The following is an 18,943-nucleotide window of genomic DNA, read 5'->3' on the forward strand; positions in this document are numbered from 1 at the left end:
GAGATTCCTTAGTATGACTGCTCTTACAGTAGAGACTCAATAGTGTGACTGCCCTTACAGTAAAGGCTCCATAGTGTGACTGCTCTTACAGTAGAGAGTTCCATAGTGTGACTGCTCTTACAGTAGAGAGCTCCATAGTGTGACTGCTCTTACAGTAAAGGCTCCATAGTGTGACTGCTCTTACAGTAGAGAGTTCCATACTGTGACTGCTCTTACAGTAGAGAGTTCCATACTGTGACTGCTCTTACAGTAGATACTCGATAGTGTGACTGCTCTTACAGTAGAGAGCTCCATAGTGTGACTGCTCTTACAGTAGATGCTCCATAGTGTGACTGCTCTTACAGTAGAGAGTTCCATACTGTGACTGCTCTTACAGTAGAGAGCTCCATAGTGTGACTGCCCTTACAGTAAAGGCTCCATAGTGTGACTGCTCTTACAGTAGAGAGTTCCATACTGTGACTGCTCTTACAGTAGAGAGTTCAATACTGTGACTGCTCTTACAGTAGATACTCCATAGTGTGACTGCTCTTACAGTAGAGAGCTCCATAGTGTGACTGCTCTTACAGTAGAGGCTCCATAGTGTGACTGCTCTTACAGTAGGGGATCCATAGTGTGACTGTTCTTACAGTAGAGGCTCCATAGTGTGAATGCTCTTACAGTAGAGGCTCCATAGTGTGACTGCTCTTACAGTAGAGACTCCATAGTGTGACTGCTCTTACAGTAGAGACTCTATAGTGTGACTGCTCTTATAGTAGATACTCCATAGTGTGACTGCTCTTACAGTAGAGACTCTATAGTGTGACTGCTCTTACAGTAGATACTCCATAGTGTGCCTGCTCTTACAGTAGACACACCATGGAGCTTTCTGTTCTTTGAGTCACTGAGGTTTAGGTCTTTCTATTAAGATGAAATGTTTTTCTTTTTCTGTTTTAGGTTGCTCAGACTGGACCTGGCCTGTAATACAAGACAAAACCTGCAGACAAGTGTGGCAGCATTTTCAAATTATAGACAGCCCCTTTAAGCATGAGTATCCCGTTTCATAAGGACCATTGCTTTACTACACTGACAGTAGATATCAAGCACAGATCTGTGACATCATTCTGGATACATAACCCATTAAAGATGAACAGATGTATATTCTACGAGGTGACGTTTAATATCAGCCATGTTTGTGCCTCTGTCACGTTTTTGGCTTATTTGGCTATGCTGCCCGCAGTCTTGTCTCCTGCCCCCCTCCCCCTTGTAGTAATTCCCACACTGCAGCTTAGTATTTATTTTATTTAGTATTAACCACTATGCAGTTTTGCCGTAGAGAAGAATAAAAATTGCCTCTGCTTTTCCTCAACAGGCTTTTCTGGGTTCTTGAGGGAACTGTCAACCTGCAGATAAAGCAGAGGATGGATGGTTTTTGCTGGATGTTACATAAAGTTATATTGCTCTTTGCAGGAGGTTTTAATAAACCATAAGACAGGAAGTAACCTGGTATACAAGATGAGCCGCATTTATCAGGTAAAGGAAGTACTCCCTTCTGTAATGAATCTGGCACGAGACCCCGCTCCTCAGTCCCACGATCCCTTCTGCTACCAGAAGGCCATCTTATCTGCAGCACAGAATAAATACTGATCCCTAGCTGCCTCTGCTTTTCGTCTGATCACCATTTACCTTTTGTGGGGCCAGCATATCATTGGGATTAGTAAATATATTAGAAAAACAAAGCCGATGACATGATGACATTTTAACACACAAAATAATACAGTCACTTGGTTGGATCGACCCTAATGCTACATACATTTAAAGGGGTACTCCACTGGAAAAAAAACATTTTTTTAATCAACTGGTGCCAGAAAGTTAAACAGATTTGTAAATTACTTCTATTAAAAAATCTTAATCCTTCCAGTACATATGAGCTCCTGTAAACTACAGAGGAAGTTCTTTTTGTTTTTGAATTTCCTTTCTGTCTGACCACAGTGCTCTCTGCTGACACCTCTGTCCATTTCTGGAACTGTCCAGAGCAGCATAATTTGGTTTGCTATGGGGATTTGCTACTACTCTGGACAGTTCCTAAAATGGACAGAGGTGTCAGCAGAGAGCACTGTGATCAGGCAGAAAGGAAATTCAAAAAGAAAAGAACTTCCTGTGGTGCATACAGCAGCTCATAAGTACTGGGAGGATTAAGATTTTTTAATAGACGTAATATACAAATATGTTCAACTTTATGGCACCAGTTAATTTAAAAAAAGTTTTCCAGGGGGGTACCCCTTTAAGGGGCATCCCTGCTGTACATTCCTAGGTTCCCCACATACCTGGTGATGGGACCAATGTTATCACATCGTCCTTTTATTTTTTTAATTCTCCCAATATGGGACTGGTGAGGATAGCCAAGTACAGCTCCATTCATACTGGGGACAAGGGACCCTTGTTCTCGTGATTGTTGAGTGATGACCCCTTTATGAAACCCCTTTATGGCTGTGGGAGGCTGTTAAGATGTAGAAGGAGGGCATTTATTATTATTATTTTACAACCTTTTTAATCTACTTTTCAAGTTTGCAGTTTAACCATTATGCCAATTTCAGTTGCAAGTCTTGATAAATGCACCCCTAAAGGGGTACTCCAATGGAAAAAAAAACATTTTAAATCAAGTGGTGCCAGAAAGTTAAACAGATTTATAAATTACTTCAATTTAAAAATCTTAATCCTTCCAGTACTTATCGGCTGATGTATGCTCCACAGGAAGTTCTTTTCTTTTTTAATTTATTTTCTGTCTGACCACAGTGCTCTCTGCTGACACCTCTGTCTGTGTCAGAAACTGTCCAGAGTAGGAGCAAATCCCCATAGCAATCCTCTCCTGCTCTTGACAGTTCCTGACATGGACAGAGGTGTCGGCAGAGAGCACTGTGGTCAGACAGAAAAGAAATTCAAAAAGAAAAGAACTTCCTCTGTAGAATACAACAGCTGATAAGTACTGGAAGGATTAAGATTTTTATATAGAAGTAATTTACAAATCTGTTTAACTTTCTAGCTACAGTTGACAAAAAAAATAAATGATTAATGTTTTCCACCATAGTACCCCTTTAAGTTTCTATGTGATTTGGGATCTGCTGCATAGACAATTTAGGGGAGGGGTAATAACCTTGTATGCGTCTTTTATCTTTTTCTGTTTTTTTCCCAACTCTAGTCGTAGGTAATTTTTAGTAGGAACTGCTTGTTAATTTTAGCAGGAATGGCATAAAGTCACTGTCTTTGCAGAGATGCACCAATGAGAGCGTGTCTCCTGTGACATAGATATGGAGCAGAATAATCATTTCAAGTTCATTATTTCCACTTGATGTGACTTAGGAAAGCTTGTGACATATCCTTCTGCAAGCACTGGAATACAATGTACAACAGTATCACAACATGTGCAGTGTAATTCTTAACATGTTCTAGAAAGTCAAAATATTATCCCTAATGGTTAAAGCACATGTCTTATAATAGATCCCTAGTAAATTGAACTCATTTTAAATTGTATAAAGTTCTGCCTTCGAGTGGACTTGGAGGTCTTTTTTTTTTGCCTTCCTCTGCAATTACACGGGTTATAGGTTGAACTTGATGGACTCTTGTGTTTTTTCAAACCTTATAAACCATGTAACTATGAGCACAAACTGTACAGAATCTTGACGTCTTGTTTCTTGTCAAACAAAACTACTCAGTGAAGATCTGGACCTCAAAAGTTCAATTTCTAGCAGGGACTTCACAAGTAGTATAAGTTAAAGTCAGGATACCACTTGGATAGATAAGGTAATGTGGGACCTCCAGTAGCAAATCAAAAGGGTCAAAGGACCTAGAAAGTGTCTCTGTGATTCCTCTCCGTGGGACCATAGGTCTAGACAAAGTTAAAGTTAAAGAAGGAAGCTGATCTTAAAGCTGTGTGTGGGTTCAGTCTTTAGGCCAACTGATGATACTTCAGATTTTTTTGGTCAGTAAATATGGTCACAAGAAATTAAGCTCCGATTGAACTGCCAAGTCCCTGAATACCTTGTACCAGATCTTGTTGACAGATGGCAAGTCGAACCAATTGGTTGGCCCAATCTATTAAAATCAATTAACAATGGGGTAAAGACTGCCACGCGTTTATGTTTTAATGACTGGTGATTCTGTTACCTTCTAAAAGTAGGATACTCAAAACCGCAAGTCGTTTGGTGCTGGCTAGATTGGGATGCAGAGTCTATAGGATTCCTCAGTTATTATCCTATAACATCCTAGTGGAGACAAGGACCTTTCTGCTTAGAATCCTCAACATCCTAAGGTTGACAGGAGCAGGCCTAATGGTCAGCAGAGGAACATTCACAGTACACTTACAAGGTATAGGTTAGGAGCCCCGTTTCAAACAATGCCAAATCCAGGAATCAGAGAAGTGCCACAAGTACTGGACAAACGATCCAGGAAATGAAACTAGAGCAAGGTCAGAAACAAAAACTGCATCAATAGCAATTGCAATAAATGACACTAGGAAGGAAAGACCTTGATCACCAGGTGGTCTCTACCAGTTATGCTTTAAGTAGGCCGCCTTTTGTGATGTCATCGTCTGATATCGGTCGTCCTACCTACCCAGCACTGCTGTGAAGTCTGAGCAGCAGAAACTGTAAGAAGATGATGCAGAAGACTAAGGTGTGCGCCAGACAATATTGTTACCATTCACCAAGGTGTGCTGCTGGATCTGGAATAGGCCAATACAAAGAGCAACTGGCTTTTATTTGGTGTGTGGCAAATGTGAGCAAGACCGTACCTATGCTTTACTCCCCATACATTATCTACAGTGACATCATAATCAGAACCAGCCTACCCGTGATTGAACCCGAGAGGTGGCCGTGAGATTTATCCTCCTCTTGCCCCTGAGGAGTCCTTGTGCTCAGATACAAAACAATGTGTACGTTGTCAGACCTGCAATCAGCAAGACAAATGCTGGAGAACGGCATGGTGTGGTTGATGCATTGCATTCTGCCGTGTTTACTTGCTTCCCCAGCATCTCGCCATATGATCATCTAACACAAGCCGGGAATCCATGACGCAGCGCCTCTTTGATAAGCTGACGTTAAAGCTAAAATATATGTTAAATGAATTTAGTGGCAGAGAGCCCGGTCTGGAGTCTTACAGCGATACCTCCTAAATCTTACTGAGCAGATAACGTTTCTCCTTACTGTTCACTTATAAAAAAAAATTCAGCTTTTTATTTCCTGTTTTTAATTTTATTAATTTTTTTTTTTGAGAGTTTGTCAGTGAACCTCCCAGACTCCTGAATTTACTAATGAAAGTAAATAAGGTTTGATAGTGTCAGTGTCATTGTGCCAAGACCCGACAATGGCCAGAAATGCATCCAGAATCGATTTCTGGTATCAGCAACTTCTGGGTCGCAACGCAACCACATTCACTTTCAAGTTGTTATGTTGGAATGCACATTTTAACCTGCATGACCTGTGTCATTGTGTAGTCCCAACCTTAGCAATATATTTAATGTTACCCACAACAAACTAGACCACTAATCATGTCTAATGGCTGTGCCCGTATACCATTATCTTTCCCAGTAGTACATTTGGCACAACCACTGTGAGTTGTTTGGCTTCAGTCCTTTTCATTCACCTTTTGCCTAACCTAACAAACTTATGGAGACTGACAATGGCGCAATTCATATACTGTATATAGTGTTCGGTCTTTCTCTAACCCGCTTTACTAGTTTTCTGGTGGGTGTCACTTGTATCCCCTGTTCTGGTCATGTGGCTTTAGTTTACTCATTCTGAGGAATTTGTCTGTTCCTCTTGCTATGAATGTGATGGTCCGGTGCTTTCTGTGGATAATACTGGAGACTAAACGATCTTCTGGGATGTTCTCAAAACAAAGGATTCATCAAGTCCCTGACTCAAGAGCTCTGAAGTGTCTCCTCAGCTGGAGGCCGCTTCGTGTTTGTCTCTTCCACCGTCTCAGAGTAATTGTGTGTTTCTTGTCCTTCCAAGTGTTCCCAGGACCACCGTTTAATATTTGTACCTGTCTGACGGAGCCTTAAATTTATGCTACTCCAGAAACACTTTCTATATCCCAGTCCTCCACAGCCATTTACTGTTTCAACCTTTCTGGTAAAAGGACACTGGATCATGTGCCAGGCTGGTGGGGCACATGGTGCTGGTGGGGTGCAGACTTCTAGACAGGGTAGGTGTCAGAGTCCAGTGGACAGGGATGAGGTGTTATGGTCCCTGGACACTCTGGACAGTTTTTCCAACCTTCTGCAGGTCTGATAGGTAATTTATAGCACAGCGAGTGCAGACATGTAACTCATGTCAACCTGTTCTCTTATCACCCAAGCCTCATGAAGAATTGTGTCTTAGCTAATACTTCCCAGCTGTTGGACCACTGTCCTCACCGCTGACAATTCATCTCTGAGACAAGCTTATTTAATATTCTCTATCCTCCAAGAGAATAGAAGACGATAACGTTTTCAGACCACTTAAGACTGGTAGACGGTCAGGAAGCTGTTCTGTTCTGTTTATGTAACACCCGGGAAAAGTCATTGACACGCTGGGTAAATTGGTTTTCTTTCTTTCTTTTCTGTATACAGTCTGCACAGTGGAGGATTTTAGAGTCACATCTAGAGGTTACAGTAAAATAAAAGGAGATGACTGTAAGATGATAGTCCATGTAAGACATATCCCGATCTGATCTTTTATGAATAAGTTCTGCAGGATTTTAACAGAGTTTATATTTAATTTACTCACCATTTTCAAGCTTATTATTTGTTTTATCCAGAGGCAGAAATTCCTGTACAGTTCAAAGTTTTCTTACAACCGTCCAGGCTACTTAATCTTTTGTAAGCTAAATTGATGCAGCAGAAGCCATATCTTGTGATACCCCACACAGTGGTTTTGGTCACAATACCAAATACCAATACCAATAGACGGTAATGTCTTACTGCATTACCGTCTATTCAAGTGAATGTGATGGTGTCCCAAACATGACCCTACAGTTACAAAAAGTACATTTTGAATGGATGTTGCAACCAAAATCGCAGTGCAGCCCTACCCTAATCCTGATTTGTTACAATGTTGCAGTGAAGCTGGGCATACACATTAGATCTACATTGGCCAACCCACAGTTTTCAGTTGGACTGGCTAACCTTTAATGTGTATGGTGGTCTCTTCTGAATTGCACTGTTAAATTTGAACTGCTCGGTCCTTTTGTTCTTGGGAAGATAAGCCACAGTCAGGGAAATCTGGAGGGGGTGGTGGTGTCTTAAGGTGCCCTTATATTTTCAATAACTGTCAGGAAGTTATCGCTCCAGTCTTTCTCATACACACGAATGTTCCACACATTTGTGTGTTGTCTTTAAGGAGGGAAGGGGTAAGCTGCAGTCAGACAATTCTAGGTCTCCCAAAAGGGTTAAGCAGCTAAAAAATCCTGCATGCACAACCCTTCTCCGCACTGACATAATCTGCCAGTGACAGGTTCAGCCAATTTAAGCATAAGGTGTATGGGCACTTTTAAAGGAGGACTGAGGGGTTTTGAGCAGGTGACAGATTAGTCTGGCAATGGCATTGTTGAGTTAAGCATTAAAAGGGTACTCCACTGAAAAACTTTTTTTTTTTTTAAATCAACTGGTGCCAGAAAGTTAAACAGATTTGTAAATTACTTCTAAGAAATAATCTTAATCCTTCCAGTATTTATCAGATGCTGTTATGATCCACAGGAAGTTCTTTTCTTTTTGAATTTCCTTTCTGCCTGACCACAGTGCTCTCTGCTGACACCTCTGTTCATTTTAGAAATTGTCCAGAGCAGGATAGGATTTGCTCCTACTCTGGGCAGTTCCTAAAATGGACAGAGGTGTCAGCAGAGAGCACTGTGGTCAGGCAGAAAGGAAATTCAAAAATAAAAGAACTTACTGTGGATCATAACAGCAGCTGATAAGTACTGGAAGAGTTAAGATTTTTTAATAAAAGTAATTTACAAATCTGTTTAACTTTCTGGCACCAGTTGATAAAATAAAAAAGTTTTTCAGTGGAGTACCCCTTTAATGTGTATGGAAAGATTGGGCAAGATAACTGTCAGTCAAACAAATATTTGACTGACAAGTATCATGTGATATATGGTCAGCTGTACAGTATAGTTGTCATTTTCATACCGTGCCTATACACCTTATACTAAAGTTAGGCTGAACCCACAGCTGCCTGTATAAGGTGTGTACTGGCCTTTAAATGGGCTCTGTCAGAGTCAGTCTGGCAAAACATTAACCTTTCTAATATACTTCAGAAGAAAATTTTATTTCCTTTTTATAGAGATCATGGCTAATAAAATCATGGCTTTGTTCAAGCTGAAGTGCAGGCATGGACAAAGTCCAGTATGTGAGGGTGGGCTAGCACTCCTCTGTCTCATAGGACAGGAGAGAGCACAGATGAGTACTATCAGACAGGAAAGAGCACAGAGTAGTACTATCAGACAGGAGAGAGCACAGAGGAGTGCTATCAGACAGGAAAGAGCACAGAGTAGTACTATCAGACAGGAGAGAGCACAGAGGAGTGCTATCAGACAGGAGAGAGCACAGAGGAGTCCTATCAGACAGAAGAGATCACAGAGGAGTCGTATCAGACAGGAGAGAGCACAGAGGAGTGCTATCAGACAGGAGAGAGCACAGAGGAGTACTATCAGACAGGAGAGAGCACAGAGGAGTGCTATCAGACAGGAGAGAGCACAGAGGAGTGCTGTCAGACAGCAGAGAGCACAGAGGAGTACCATCAGACAGGAGAGAGCACAGAAGAGTCCTATCAGACAGGAGAGAGCACAGAAGAGTGCCATCAGACAGGAGAGAGCACAGAGGAGCGCTATCAGACAGGAGAGGGCACAGAGGAGTGCTATCAGACAGGGGAGAGCAGAGAGGAGTGCTATCAGACAGGAGAAAGCACAGAGGAGTGCTATTAGACAGGAGAGAGCACAGAGGAGTACTATCAGACAGGAGAGAGCACAGAGGAGTACTATCAGACAGGAGAGAGCACAGAGGAGTGCTATCAGACAGGAGAGAGCACAGAGGAGTGCTATCAGACAGGAGAGAACACATAGGAGTGTTATCAGACAGGAGAGAGCACATAGGAGTGTTATCAGACAGGAGAGAGCACAGAGGAGTACTATCAGACAGGAGAGAGCACAGAGGAGTACTATCAGACAGGAGAGAGCACAGAGGAGTGCTATCAAACAGGAGAGAGCACAGAGGAGTGTTATCAGACAGGAGAGAGCACAGAGGAGTACTATCAGACAGGAGAGAGCACAGAGGAGTCCTATCAGACAGGAGAGAGCACAGAGGAGTGCTATCAGACAGGAGAGAGCACAGAGGTGTCGTATCAGACAGGAGAGAGCACAGAGGAGTCCTATCAGACAGGAGAGAGCACAGAGGAGTACTATCAGACAGGAGAGAGCACAGAGGAGTGCTATCAGACAGGAGAGAGCACAGAGGAGTCGTATCAGACAGGAGGGAGCACAGGGGAGTGCTATCAGACAGGAGAGAGCACAGAGGAGTGCTAGCACACCCTCACTTATTGGACTTTGTCCATACCTGTGTTTCAGCTTGGACAAAGCCATGATTTTATAAGTCATGATTTCTATAAAAAGGAAATCACATTTTCCTATGAAGTATATTAGAAAGGTTAAAAAGGGGTATTCCAGGCCAAAACTTTTTTTTTGATATATATGAACTGACTCCGGAAAGTTAAACAGATTTGTAAATTACTTCTATTAAAAAAATCTTAATCCTTCCAATAGTTATTAGCTTCTGAAGTTGAGTTGTTGTATTCTGTCTAACTGCTCTCTCATGACTCACATCCCGGGAGCTGTGCAGTTCCTATGGGGATATTCTCCCATCATGCACAGCTCCCGGGACGTGACATCATCATTGAGCAGTTAGACAGAAAACTTCAGAAGCTAATAACTATTGGAAGGATTAAGATTTTTTAATAGAAGTAATTTACAAATCTGTTTAACTTTCCGGAGCCAGTTGATATATATATATATAAAAAGGTTTTGCCTGAAACACCCCTTTAATGTTTTGCCAAAATGTAAAACATATAAAAAGTTTTTGAATCTGACAGTGCCCATTTAAACTCTCCATCAACAGATGATGTCTGTGAAGAGAGAGGTCGGACATGGTTGATTTTTGCCACCCAAACCTTTTGTTTCAGGAGGGATATGCTGGCACCAGAGTTTTCTGGCTGCAATTTACCATTTCCTATAACCAACACTTGAACCATGGCCATGCCGAACATTCATGTCTATGGGGAGAGTGGCATGGAAATTAAACATACAGTTGTTGAGTTCCTTGCTAAAGATGACATGATCCATTTTCTTCAAAAATACAGTAAATAAGACTCAGTTTGGTCATTTAACTCCAATTTTCCCCAATTTAGATTTTTTTTAGGTTGTGTTTTCTTCTCTCTCACATTCTAGACCCATAACTATTTTTATCTTTCATCTGACAAGGTTTTTTCAACTGAGAAAATGCAATTATATAGTCCAAGGTAGTATCTGGCATTATTCATCTGAAGGGTTATATCTAGGACTAATATATAGAGCTTTTATCTTTTAAAGGACAACTGCAGCGCAATATACACTTATCCCCTATCTACAAGATAGGGGATAAGTGTTTGATCGCGGGGGGTCCGACCGCTGGGACCCCCCTCGATCTCCCTAACGGGGCGCCTCCATTAGCGCTCATGGTGACGTCCCAATACAGTTCTATGGGGGAGATGGGGAGGCATGAACGCTGCCTCCCTGCCTCTCCCATAGAGATGTATGGAGGAGGCGTGCCGGCTTCAACGTCATGCTGCGGCTGGCACGCCCCCTGCACGGGACAGCCGCGGCCCCGTACAGGAGATCACAGGGGGTCCCAGCGGTCGAACCCCCCGCGATCAAACACTTATCCCCTATCCTGTGGATAGGGGATAAGTGTTAATCACGCTGCAGATGTCCTTTAAGCTTTGTTTTTAGGCCGGGATATGAGGTCGTGACATGAGGTCGGGACATGAGGTTGGGAAATGAGGTCTGGATATGAGGTCGGGATATGGTGACGGGATATGAGATCGGGACATGAGGTTGGGATATGAGGTTGAGAAATAAGGTCTGGATATGAGGTCAGGTTATGAGGACGGAATATGGGGACGGGATATGAGGTCAGGTTATGAGGATGGGATATGAGGTTAGGATATGAGGTCGGGATATGAGGACCGGATATGAGGACGGATATGAGGACGGATATGAAAAAACGGGCAGTGCCGGGTACTCAGCTAGTATAATATACAAATGGGTTCTCAGCTTTGGACATTCTCTGCTGTTTAGAAGGATCTCTTGACAATAAGCTGACCACTATGTGTCTCTCTGCAGCAATTGACAGGACTCTGCTGTGATCTGTGAGGAAACCGGCTGTAAGGGTCTATTCACACAGCAGAACTTCCACTTGCAGAATTCTGCCTCAAAATAAAGCCCATAGACCCTATGGGATTCCGCACTCCCATTCACACTTCTGAATTTCGGCATGCGGAAATTCAGAAGTGTGAATGAGAGTGCGGAATCCCATAGGCTCTATGGGCTTTAAGTGTTCAATTTCTGTTAAAGCATTCCCTGCTGGGAGTTGTAGTTCAGCAACATCTGGAGAGCCACATATTGGAAATCACCTCTATAAGGTATTATATGATAGTAGTGAGCAGCAGCATTGGCTATTACCTACTTTGCCTGTTTCTACAGTAGATGCTGCAGTCTGCCCTGGTGTACACAGTGTACTGGACAGGTATTAGGGTTACTATGGCAATGTATACAAACCATTTCATATATAATAGGGAACCTGCTGACCCATCCTATTAAAATTCCAGGAGTCCATAAAATGATATTATCTTGCAGTCTGCTGGTTTTAGACCCCCTATATATCTCTTTATTGAGATGAGTATAAAAGAAACAAAAAGTTGCTTATTTTACTCCCACCGTGAACGTCCCAGACAAAAATAGACAAAGTAAAGCCCCTCTCCCCTGACTCTGTGCAGTATCCCGCCTGTTCCCAGGGGAAAATGTCCATCCATGAACTTATTACTAATGTTTCCTGTCCTTGACAGTGGAGCCAGTGGATGTTTGAGCGGAGAGGGGGGGAAAGAAATAAGGGGTCACGTCTCCAGCCGCAGGCTGTGTTCAATCTTAGTTTCACTTTTCTTGCAGTCGAGTTTCCATCTTCACACCAAGTGAGGTTTAAATAAAACATGATTTAACCTCGGCCAAACTTCCTCCCAGTGTTTATCTTGGGCCAGGGGCTAATGCTCTGTGCAGGCAAATCTCATCAGAGTACACCAGTGACAATGGCTGCAACAAGTCTCCTTGAGCCGTCAGGAGGGATTCATCAGTCTCACTCCAGCATAAGAGAGCGGCCATTGGAACCCAGAGGTTCTGCTATTGGTAATTGTTCACAGCCCCCACCCCCTGCTCCGCTTTCCTTTGTTCTTTTCTATAAACTTTAAATTTTTCCCTTCTTCTAGTTTGCTGTGTTGGAAAGGTTCAGATGAAAGAGTCTCTAAGACTAGGACAGCACCCTAATAGAAATTAATAGTGTTGGCAAGTGTTGCCTGCAAAGAAGCACTCAACTTTTTTTTTTGTAACTGCCATAGACTTCAACTACCTGTGTGCGAATGGGATCACTTTTCCATTGATTTCTATATATAAAAAATAACAAAAACAGCCACTCTAAAGTGTACCTGTCATTTATATAGTGTAGATAACATTATATGTGTATTTGTGATACATATTGGTTAAAAATGTGTATATTTTTGGGTGGAGGACAAGCAGGGCTCTGTGCACTAAGGACAAGCAGGGTTCTGTACACTGAGGACAAGCAGGGCTCTGTGTACTGAGAACAAGCAGGGCTCTGTACACTGAGGACAAGCAGGGCTGTGTACACTGAGGACAAGCAGGGCTCTGTACACTGAGGACAAGCAGGGCTCTGTACACTGAGGACAAGCAGGGCTCTGTACACTGAGGACAAGCAGGGCTCTGTACACTGAGGACAAGCAGGGCTCTGTACACTGAGGACAAGCAGGGCTCTGTACACTGAGGACAAGCAGGGCTCTGTACACTGAGGACAAGCAGGGCTCTGTACACTGAGGACAAGCAGTGCTCTGTACACTGAGGACAAGCAGGGCTCTGTACACTGAAGACAAGCAGGGCTATATTACAAATATACATATAATGTTAATATCTACATTATGTAAAAAAAGCTTTTGTAAACAACAGGTACACTTTATATGAGCAAATAGCGATAACAGCATTAAAAAGGTGAGTGCCTCAGATATGTTCTGCCGACAGGTGAGTGCCCCAGATATGACAAATCCTGTGAATATATCCTATTTAATTTAATGATTCCTCACTGTGTGCACCAATTTAGTCTTTGGAGATATAATTTGTCTTGTTTAAATAGTTAATAAGGTTGAAAAAAGATGCAGGGACATGAAGCCCAACCTATATCCCTACTGTGTGAACCCGGGATCATCGTCTCTCTTACAGAAATTGAGTAACTATAGCTTGTAATATTTTATTGACTTTTATGTCCTCCAGGCTCCTTATGAACATTTTCAAAGAATGAACCATTATGATATTACGTGACAAATAGTTCCATACAGTGCTGTGGAAGAGTATTTGCCCCTTTCCTGATTTCTTCTTTTTTTGCACATCTGCCACACTAAAGGCATTACTGTAGTGGAAATCAACTATTGACATGTGGATCATGAGCTATTAGACAGGGAAGTGGGCAGCATTGTGCTCTACTCCCCGGCTGGCCAGGAGATCTGTCCATTTCTCTGCATAGACTTCTATGTACAGAATTGTACAGATCTCTTGATTGGCCAGGAAGTGGAGCACAATGCTACCCGCTTCCCCGTCTGTTCTTAAAGACAGCAATGCTTTAAATGTTTCAGATCACCGAACTAATTCTAACCTCTTAAGGACTCAGGGCGTACCTGTACGCCCTGAGCCCGGTCCCGGTGTTTAAATCGGGGTCATGCCGTGACCCCGCATCACACCGAGTCGGTCCCAGCTGCTATTCATAGCCGGGACCCTGGGCTAACAGCACACGGCACCGATCGTTGTGCCTCGAGCTATTAACCCTTCGGACGCGGCAATCAAAGTTGACCACCGCGTCTGAAAGTGAAAGTAAACGCTTTCCAGCAGCTCAGTGGGGCTGATCGGGACATCGCGATAAAATCGCGATGTTCCGATCAGCTAGGACGCAAGCGGAGGACTCCTTACCTGTCTTCGTGGCATCCTTCCGATGGCTTTGCAGGGATCAGCATAAGAGATTAGTGTGTGCAGTGTTATAGGTCCCTATGGGAGCTATAGCACTGCAAAAAAAAAGTGGAAAAAAAAAGTTAACAAAGGTCATTTAACCCCTTCCCTAATAAAAGTTTGAATCACCCCCCTTTTCCCATTTAAAAAAAAAAATAAACTGTCCAAATAAAAATAAACATATTTGATATCGCCGCTTACGGAAATGTCCAAACTATAAAAATATATAGTTAATTAAATCGCACGGTCAATGGCGTACACGCAGAAAAAATTCCAAAGTCCAAAAGGTGTTATTTTTTCCGAAAAATGCACTGCTTAGAAACAGAAGCCCCCAAAAATTACAAAATTACTTTTTTTCTTCAATTTTGTCGCACAATGATTTTTTTTTTCCGTTTTGCCTTGGATTTTAGGGTAAAATGACTGTCACTGCAAAGTAGAATTGATGGCGTAAAAAATAAGCCATCATATAGAATTTTATGTGCAAAATTGAAAGCGTTAGGATTTTTAGAAGGTGATGAGGAAAAAATTAAAAAGGAAAAACGCTGAGTCCTTAAGGGGTTAATAATACACAAAGGCAACCCAAGTAAACACAAAATGCAGTTTTCAAGAGATCCCTTTATTATTGGGGAAAAAAAACTATCTATGCCTTCATGGTCACCCTCAGAAGCAACAACTGCAATCAAGAGTTGGCAATAACTTGCAATGAGTCTTTCACATCGCTGAATTCTGGCCTATTTATCTTTGCAAAATTGTTTTAATTCAGCCACATTGGAGGGTTTTTGAGCATGAACTGCCTTCTTAAGGTCACGCCACAGCATCTCAATGAGATTCAAGTCCGTACTTTGACTAGACCACTCCAAAACCATCATTTTTTTTTTTTTTTATAAGACATTAAGAGGTGGACTTTGTTGCTGTGTTCCAGGTCCTGAAGAAGCAAAGTAGCCTTAGACCCTCTCATGGGCAACACAATATATGACTGTTGGTATAATGTTCTTATTCTGAAATGCCGTGTTACTTTTGCATTAGATGTAACAAGAAGCACTCCTCCAAAAAAGTAAAATTTTGGTCTCGTCAGTCCACAGAATATCTTCTCAAAAGTCTTGGGGATCAGAAAGATGTTTTAGGCAGAAGTGAGACAAGCCTTTTAAGTTATTTTTGGTGAGGAGTATTTTTTGCCTTGAAATACACCTATGCCTCGGTTCACATGGCGGATTCTCCGGTTGACCAATCAAAAATTGCCTGTTTATAGCCTTACTATTTGTAAAAGGTGCATGGTTTTGGCAAAAGGGGGAGAAGCCTAATGCAATACTGCGTGCCAAATATGTGCCTGTATTCTGGCACAAACTAAGCCAGTTGATCTAAACTAGATCATGCATCACATTTATCAAACACCCAAGTCACTGTAACAAATCTGGCCCATTTGTTAGGACAGAAAAGCTGAGCTGAGATTGGCTATTGTGGGCAGAATCAGTTTTTCTCTCACACACTTTAATAAATCTGGACCCTTATCTTTTGATAGGGGCTATGAAAAAAGATCTTGAAATTGTTGAGTAGCTAAGACGTCTGTGAGATAGTACTGAACAGTACAGTAAAGATTCAGTCCTATCATAAAACTGGACAGCCAAGGGTTTGGTGAGGTTATTTTTGGATGGATCGGTGATATTTCTCTGTGTCTTATTGTTTGCAGAGATCTGGTGTTTTTGTATTATTTTCCACAATTTCAGCAGATTTTCCTGAGCTGCTTTTTATCAGACAAAGTGAATTCTGAGGTTTAATCCAGTTCTTGAAGCTCATTTCCTTATTTCTATTGCCGGGACTGCATTACATCTGATATTGACAACCTGAGGATGTGAATGGGGATTTTCAGTGATTCTCTGATTTAGCCCATACTCTGCTAAAATCCCAGTGTGCAAATAACATTCAGTAAGTGAGGGCTAGAGCTATGGTGGGACCACCTGAACAGGGAGGAAATGGATACGAAAAGTCTGGCTCCATAGCAGAGACCCCCTACAGAGGGAATAGGCTGAGGAAATGTCTGGGTTGACGTTGCATTCCTTGGGTTACATTGAATATTTTGTGAAGCTGAAATCCTTCCTGGTGCCCAGTAATAAGCCTGATGAATAATATGAGAGGTAGTGATACATCATGGCAGACGTGGACATTGGGGTATTCAGCAGCCTGTTATTGTATCCATCATTCCTGTCATCTTCTAATGTTGCATGGTGCACATTGTATAGCAGTCAATTTTTCTGCAGGACCAGTTGAATCTACATATAGTCATGTTAGTTACAGCAGTAAAGACTTGGAGTGAAGTTTTATCTAGACCTCAGGTGTGAGTTTAGTTTGTAGCACTTGAGATATGACTTGGTGGATTGACAGTGCTTCTTGTCTAGAGCCCTTCTCAATGATATCGCTGGCACAAAGGAAGATAAAGGCTCCTGTACATAAGCATTGTCAGGACTGCAAATCTCCAGCTACATCTCGGCTATATGCAGTTTTTAGGTCTGTATTTTTAGCCTGAAAAAAGTTTTTCATGTTAAAAATGCTTCTTTTTTTATGTCCATTTTCTTTGCAACAGCAAATTTATATTACATTTTAATTTTTTTTGTTTATGGCTCAAAAATTGGTCAACACACTGGCACTGGTTTACTATTGTAAATGCAACATGTTTTGTTGGGTTGTGCGCCAGATTCTGCGCCAGAATTTGCCCCAGAATGTGTTCCAGGACTTGCGACAAAATTGAAAAACCCGACTAACTCTTCATCTTACTGAGAATATGCGAAAAGGGGCGTGGTCATCGTTGAAAGTGGGCGTGGCCACCCAAAAGGGAGCATGTACCTGGCATTTTCACAAAAAAAAAACTACATATTTACTAAGGTTTCCACAGAAAATGTTGTGGATTTGAGCTGAGGAAAACCTGAGCGATCAGAGCATGTGTAAAAAAGCAAAGTTTAGGGAAAAGGGCAAAATGTAGGGAAAAAATTGGTAAATACAGTGGAAAAAAATTAAAACCCACCTACACTCCACTTTAAGTAGATTAGGGCCACTGTGTGTGAACAAAGTATTGATATGTTATAAAGCATGCAAAAACAATATGTTTTGCAATTGCTTTTATCAGAAAATTTTCAGTATTTCATACTAAAAAAGCCAGTAAGCCATAAAAGTGGTCACTAGGGGTCCCCCTGCCTCCTGGGACCCATACCAGTCCTGCAGTTTCCAGTGGTCCTCGACATGTCAAGGACACCATGAGTGATTGACAGGGCTGCAGGCAGGTCCAGTGCTGCTGTGCTTGCTCCCGGCCCTCTGTGAGTCAGAGCAGAGTGAGGGAGGGGGAGGAGTCCTCACAGTGAGGGGAAGAGAGAGACATGCCTCTGTATGGACAGAAACCTCACTGAGCAATGATGGCAAGTAAATAAAGGTAATTCTGAGAGAAATATAGGTCGCAGACACATAAACTAGATGAACATGATCAGGATGGGGTACTGAGCAATATATAACAGTTTTTTTTTTTTTTTTTTTGGGGGGGGGGGGGGGGACAGGTACACTTTAATCTTCTGCATTACCACAATGAAATTGCTAATTTGCTGACCTGGTCCAGGTGCTTCCTGTTTTTTCTGTTGTCTGTACATGTTTAGGCCACTTTTAGGGGCATGTAACATGGATTAATTTTTCTTTTTCCGGGGGATATGGTATTTTGATAAACAAATATAATCTTTTATGACTGTCCTTGCTGTACCTGTTTCTTCCCTGATTAATGAGAGGGGAATAGGTCCCAATGGACTAAGAAATTGTAATGGCAGTAACTTAATGGAGGGAAAAATATAATAAAATATAGGGGGTTTTCTTTTCCTTTTTTCCTCCCTTTCCCCTTTCATCTTTCTCCCTTTCCTCATTCACAGGGCTGAATTTTCGAGCAGAATCCAACAGAAAAATGTAGCGTGGAAAATCCATTGCAAAAGAGTCCCATTGTTTTCAGTGGGTTTCACTGTGCATATGGCAGAATTACAGTGCATGAAACATCTGGTGTGGAAACTCCAATTCTTTAGCCGTATTATGCTCGGAATTGCATTGCTGGCTATGGAGGCGCATTTCCAAACTGTCCTAGCGCCGGCTTGTTCTGCCTGCGGATGCTGTTTGCGGACTGTCCACCACAAATTTTACAGGCTGTGTGAACATACCCTAACCCTTAATATTTTCAGTTTTTCCCTTGCCAGATGCCATAATTAGGTGGTAAAGAAGTAATCATAAAAGTCTCTCTCCTAGATGGAGGAGCTAAGGAAATAAACCATTAGGAAACAAGGCAGGGAGTAAGTAGGAACATTTAATTTTATTTACATTTCTTTTATAACATTATTAATACCGTATTTATCGGGGTATAACACGCACCGGCCTATAACGCGCACCCTCATTTTCCCAAGGAAATTTTGGTAAAGTTTTTTTACCAAAATATCCTTGGAAAAATGAGGGTGCCTGTGTGTGCATGTTTACCTGGATAAACTGTTTCTGACGGCTTCTGCAGTTCAATGATTTAAAGCAAGCGCTTTAAATCATTGAAGTGCAGTGGCTTCTGTGGGGCCAGAGTGCTGCTGCTCTATTCCCTCCCCGTCCCCGGTTTTATAGTTAA

At 42.0% G+C, this 18,943-nt stretch overlaps 1 long non-coding RNA gene across 3 annotated transcripts in view; it reads left to right on the forward strand.

Moving 5' to 3' along the window:
- The window catches only part of LOC130296662 (uncharacterized), an 83,448-nt gene extending 64,822 nt beyond the window's left edge, over positions 1 to 18,626 (forward strand). For 2 of the 3 annotated variants that reach the window (XR_008849253.1, XR_008849251.1), the window contains 2 exons: positions 934 to 1,146; positions 1,349 to 1,784. This is a non-coding gene — a long non-coding RNA (uncharacterized LOC130296662). Of the gene's footprint in view, positions 1 to 933; positions 1,147 to 1,348; positions 1,785 to 18,533 lie in introns of those variants that run through there. The other variant, XR_008849252.1, reaches the window with a different exon arrangement.
- Positions 18,627 to 18,943: the final 317 nt, after the last annotated feature.

This window comes from Hyla sarda, chromosome 12 (genome assembly GCF_029499605.1).
Source record: "Hyla sarda isolate aHylSar1 chromosome 12, aHylSar1.hap1, whole genome shotgun sequence".
Lineage (NCBI taxonomy): Eukaryota > Metazoa > Chordata > Amphibia > Anura > Hylidae > Hyla > Hyla sarda.